The sequence below is a fragment of the Gavialis gangeticus genome, unplaced genomic scaffold (assembly GCF_001723915.1).
Source record: "Gavialis gangeticus isolate Ggan-Ray unplaced genomic scaffold, GavGan_comp1, whole genome shotgun sequence".
NCBI lineage: Eukaryota > Metazoa > Chordata > Crocodylia > Gavialidae > Gavialis > Gavialis gangeticus.
Window position 1 is genome coordinate 99,893,777 of NW_017729022.1, and position 6,368 is coordinate 99,900,144.

A 6,368-nucleotide genomic window follows, 5' to 3' on the forward strand; every position below is an offset into this window, starting at 1 on the left:
GGGACCAGCAGGCACTGGGGGAGTCCCTGTTTCCCCGAGCACTACCAGGAGTGACTAGAAATAAGTTGCAAGCTGGTAGAGGGTAAATTCTGATTAGATATCAGGAGGTGCTACTTCACTGCCAGGGCGGCTAGGATCTGGAACCAACTTCCAAGCAAAGTGGTGCTGGCTCCTACCCTGGGGGTCTTTAAGAAAAGGCTTGGCAATCACCTTGCTGGGGTTGTTTGACCCCAGTACTCTTTCCTGCCATGCCAGGGGGTCAGACTTGATGACCTGCTCAGGTCCCTTCCAACCCTACTAACTATGAAACTATTATTCTTGGATCCGTCTGGCAATGAAAACCATATCCGCAGTGCCCCGGGATGGTCCGAATGTTTCCAGAGGGATCTCCCCGGTGATGGGACAAAAGCAGTTCAGGAGGAGGCCAGGATCTTACCCGCTGTGGACAGGAGGGAAATCCCCCTGTAGTTCCCATAGTCAGATTTTGTTCCCCTTCTTCTAGATGGTCATGATGATGGTTGCGTTCTTGGGATCGCTAGGAATGTCCTCTTTGTCTCAAAGGCAGATAAGCTGGTGGAGTCGTGATGTGAGCCAGAAGCTGCCAGCATGGTAGATATGCGGTATACCATCTAGCCCACAGGCTTTGTTGGTTTTTCATCTGTTGGATGGCCCACTTCAACTCTCCAATAGTTGGTGGATCACTGAGGGAATCTATCACAGGGTGTTGCGGGACAGCTTGGAGGGTCTCCTGATATGGTGGACTCCCAGTTAAGGAGGAGTTCAAAATGCTCCTTCCAACACAGACAGATGGCGTCACAGCCTTTGAAGACCCAGGAGCTGTCCTGTAATCCGAGGCGGTTTTGTCCAATGGAGTGGGGTCCGTAGGTTGTCTTGGTAGTTTGGAAAAAGTTATGCATGTCATGCTGGTTGCCGTAGCCCTGGATCACACACACCTCCACCCACCAGCTGTTCTTCATGTCACGGAGGTCTCGCTAGATCTCAGCCGTCAGCTGATGGTAGACTGCCATCTTTCGCTGAGTTTGAATGGCCTTGCCAGGTGACTTTAAGGCTGCACACTTCCGCTCAAGGAGATCGTGGAACTGAGCATCTTTGGCATTGAACCAGTCCTGGTTCTGTCGCAATGCAAACCCAATAGTCTGGGCACAGGCATCTTGGACAGCAGACTTGAGTTGCCCCCAGCATGCCTGGATAGAGATGTCATCGGCAGTATGGACTTGCTCCAGTGTGCTATACAACTGGGTCTGGAACTCCTTCCACTGTCCAGTGTCCTTCAGAGTTGTGCCATTGAGCCATCTCTGGGCAGCCTTCTGGGTCTTCCGGTGTTTTGGTGCCAGATGAATGTTCATCACTGAGCGCACAAGTCAGTGGTCCGTCCAGCAGTCTTCAGATCCCTTCACGGCCCTCACGACAAACACATCCCTCAGGTCTCTACCTCAGACTATGATGTAGTCCAAGCGGTGCCAGTGCTCCAACCTCGGATGCCTCCATGTGGTCTTGAGTCAGTCTTTTTGGTGGAAGACAGTGTTCGTCATGATCAGGCCGTGTTGGGCGCATTTGGTCAGGAGCAGGATACCATTTGGCATTGGCAAGAATGGCTTGGGGAAGGCCAATAGTTCCACTCCAATGCCTGGGCTGGATGTGACCACAAAATCTGAAGTCACCCAGGAGAATGACCTTGTCTCCACCCTGAGGGTGGAGGCAAGGGCATTGTTGAGATCAGAGTACAAGCTTTCCTTGACTTCCTAATCAGAGTTGGAGTGTATGCGCTGATCACGGTGGCACATTGGTTTTGGCTGAGGTGCAGGAGAAGGGTCATCAGCCTTTCATAGACGTGCTCCCTGAATTCCCTTCGGGTGTCAGTGATCTTGTTCCTGATGGCAAAACTGACTCTGTAGATACTGGGGTCTAGTTTCCCTTTTCCAGAAGAAGGTGTACCCTCCACTGACTTCCCTTAGCTGTTCCTCCCCAATGAGCTGGGTTTCGCTGAGAGCAGCAATGTTAGTATTGTGCCTCACTAGCTCTCAAGCTACGATGTTCCTCTTTCTGGGCAATTGCTCTTTGGGTTGTCAATGAGCATTCTCGCGTTCCAGGTTCCGAAGTTCAGCTCTTTCTTATTTCAACCACAGGAATGGTGATCCCGCTGTGTGTCGTTTCCCAGCCAGGAGAGATGGGAGGGGGCTAGAAAAAGGTGCCCCCAAAATAGGCCATCCCATCAGGGTGATAAGAGGGTACATTAAAAAGGACTGCTCAGTTGCAGATGCAGCTGTCAAAGGATGCCCCCCCTCCCCCCATCCTGACACAAGTGCCTGATGACCATCATGCATCTGCTGCCTGTGTGCAGATTCATTCTTGGTTGGGGGCCTCTAGGTATCACAGCCCTGTCCCCATCACCAATCCTCCATCGCCACAGGCTTTTGGACCTGATAGAAGCCTGCATGTGGAATGTTTTTTAGCGTGGGGGCTCCAGTGTGCAGTCAGGCCTACACAGTTTTGGCGGTTGGTAGGAGGGTTCAGTGGCATGGTGAACCACACAGACTTCGGGCACTTCTGTTGCAGCCTTCTTCCACCTTTGCAGCCGCTGTGGCTGCAGCTTTCCTCTGCTTGCTCTGCTGTTGAGGACTTCCTGGATCATTCTTTGTCTGGAACTTCCCCCTTCTTGATCTTGCTGCCATGGGTGGCCCTACCAGGAGCTGTCTGGAGCTCATACATAGTTCTCAGGGTCATTGGAACAAGCACGCCTCTTCACCATGACAAGGTGATGATCCTCAGAGTGGAAATCATTTGTAGACCAAGGTGGTCACTCACTATCCACCCAGTGATTTACTTGTAAAGAGATGTGTCGTAAAACAATAGAAGCAATGTGACAAATAAGGAAACCACCTTAATTTATTAGACTATTAGCATTTAAGCACCAAGATCAGAGTCTTAACATAATAGTATTAAAATTCACACTATTTTAGTTTCTGGGTTGGGGAAAAAGGTAACACTTTCACAAGCAGCCAAGTGACTTGAAAGCTCAAGTTCCAAAGTGACTTATGCACTAAGGAGCCTAAAATCCTTCGACTGGCAATGGCATCTGACCAAATGGGTTGGAAGGTCAGAAGTCACTTAAACACTTGGGATTAGGGGTGTGCTGATAGAGGTTTTTGGCACTGATATCTATGGCCACTTTTAAACCAGCTATATTGGCCAATACCAGTCCGATTCCCAATATGCAGGTCTGGCTGGGCTGGTAAGTCTGTGGGAAAGGTGGCAGGGAAGGGATGGGGGGGGGGCAGATTGAGGCCCCCACTGTGGGAGGGAATGGGGCTGGGGCAGGGGCTGAGCAGCTGGTGTGGAGCACAGGATGGAGCCACGCGTAACTCATCCAAGAGGTGCGGGGACGGAGGGGCTGCTGCAGCGCACACTCTGGGACAGTATGGGGGGCATGTACCCCTGGATCTGTGTGCAGGGTGAGGGTGGGCTGCTGGTGCAGGTTGGGGCTGGGGCAGGGCTGAGCTTTTCCTGGTGGGGGCCTGGGCTGAGCTGTACTGTGCTCAGGGCAGGCAGCAGCAGTGCTGGAAGGGGCCATTGGTGCTGGGAGGGGCCCCCAGTGGTGGGGCTGTAGCCACCTCAAAATTCACCATAATCCCCCACCCCCCCATAGCCCCCATGCTAGGATGACCTTGGTGCAGCCCTGGCCCCAGCCTGCAGTGGCAGCTCACCCCACATGCAGACCTGGGGGCACACGTTCCCCATGCCCTCCTAGGGTGCGTGTAGCAGCAGGAGCTGCCTGTCCTCCCTGCACCCCTGGATGAGCTGCAAGCAGCTGTCCTATGCCCTGCCCAAGGTGTGCAGCACTAGCCTGTGCCCCAGCCCCACTCCCTCTCTCACTGCAGGGACCTCAATCTGCCCCCTCCATGCCCCTTCCCTCACAACAGGCTTACTAGCCAGCCCCACCTGCTCTCCATGCTGCCAGGCTGCACTCCTGGCTTTGTGCTGCACTGTGGCTGTGTGCAGGCACAGGGTATTTATCGGCCATAAAAGCCGAGAAAACTGCTTGGTGATGCTATCAGTTTTCTTTATGTTGATGCCAATTATGATATGGGCCTGATGTATTGGTGCTCCTCTACTTGGGATATTTATGCAAGGTCCTACTTTACCAAATAAATAGCTGGTCTGTGTTGCAATAAGGTACAGTGGCACCTGCTTTTAGGCTTTCTGACGCAAACTGAAGATGATGGGAATTTTTAAAATGGTTTCAATAGGTCTTGGATCAGGCTTTTTACTAAGCATGGATGGAGTGAAACTATAATAAAGCAGAAGGAAAAGTCCTCTCGTTTCAGGTCACTGAGCTGTGCAAAGCATAGTTCTGTTGAAAGTGTTAAAATTGTTCTAGGAAGAAAAATATTTTGTGTATGCACAAGTCTTGCTCTTGTTGTAGTTACTTTGGAGCAATGGAAAGTGGGTGAGTAAATGGACACATTCATTTGCTGTGATTATAGGTGAACATGTATACCTGCCTAGTTGATTCCAGAATTTGGAAGAAACCTTGGGAATTAACCAGTGGCAGTCTTCCTAAGAGAGGGGCTTGGGCACTCACTTGCCTGGGGGACAGCTTTTATTCCTGTAACTTCACCCCATGCACTGATCTGGTAATAGGGAGCTGTTATTCTTTAGACAAAAGTGGTGTCATAAGTTTATTTTAAACATTGCTGTAATGCAGCAAAACTCAGACTTTTAACATTCTTTTTTAACCTATTATTTATCTTCTTTTTAATACTATTACTTTAATTTCATGAACAAGTTTTATTTAATTTTGGAGGTGTCACAGGCGTTATCCAAAGCCCGTTGGCTGCAGTGAGTTTTGGATTGGCCCCCTAACTGTTAATGAGTCAGAGCCAACAGACTGAGCCAAATGTACTCCTGCAGCATTACACTAGCAGTGAAACCAGTGGAGTGATGCCAATTACCTTGGGGATGAATTGGGCCCTTTGGATTAATCCAGTGGTGTCAAACTCACCTGAGCCTGCAAGGCTGGATCTGGACTTAGTGGGGTTCATTGTGGGTTGGATACAAACCTGGCAGTGAGGCAAGTGGTGGAAGTACAGGGATTAATGCAGTGGTTGTTTGCTTTCTCTCCTCCCTATCCTTCATCCTTCTTCCCCCTGCCTGCTACCAGTGTGTCCCCTCAACAGAGTTCTTTGGCTGGGGTTTCAGTGGCAGGCCTTTGTCCCTCTAGGAGCCCATAAGGACCAGATCTTTGACACTCCTGGATTTAATATGTGGAAAGGATTGTCACTTATTCATTGTGGCAAAGATGACTTTACACACTGCATAGCTCTTGCATTTGCTTTCTACCAGAATAAGGCAGCAATACATACCGTTTCTTTTTCTAAGGGGGGGGAAATGAAGTCAGAGTAAACAGGTTGCAGTCATTGCCTTGTAAAAGGAACTTGTGGTTAGTTTCTGTTTTTATAGCATCTGAGACTAAAGTGTGGCAACTGCATTTTTAGCCGTTAACTGTGAACTTGCTAGGCTTAACTTTGTTAGGGTACATGATGACTCTTATGATTTTATAACTTCTTAGGAGACAGTTTCCCCAAATTTAACTGCGAGCACTTGAACATTTAGTAAAATAAGGTAGCTATATTTAAAACCAGACCTCTCTTATTCTGATGCTACAAGCTTGTTACAAAGGGACCAGATGTATTGGAAGATTCAACTGAATTTGAACTGTGCCTGTCTTGCTTAAACTGGAATATGAGTATAGTGCTGAATTCACCTAGGGGATGCAGATGATGTGGTATCAGAGCACTTAATTTTCTGGTGCTCTGCTGCCCATAGGGTTCCTAACCCCTGATTAAGCCCTTGGAAGCCATCAACTGATGAATTATTAAGCATTGTAAGCACTTAATTAAGCTCTAAAATGAAATCTTACTAAAATAAAGCTGTGTACACCATGAATTGTAACAAATATCAACTATATGCACCTTTTATTAACTAGTACCATCTTAGCTCAGCTTATCAAATCCATCACCTTGTGTGCATAGTGGATAACAGCCTGCCAGCCTTCAAACCATGTCAGGAACTTCATGAAGTGGGTGGCATTGTCCACCACAAACATCACTTTATCTTGAATGTAACCTGTCCCTAAGAGACTGTGAAGCTTAAGCATGTACCATGTGCTGGTTGTGATTTCCAGCTCCTCATGTGCAAGCTTCTGGTAGTGCTGCATATGCTTGGTGTGGTAATGGATGGTGTTGTACCACAAATTCGCTGTGACCACAGCCTTTGGTGGCAGTGGCACAGTGCCATGCACATCCCCATTTTGACTGGCAAAGGACTCCCTGTACTGGAGCTTATGG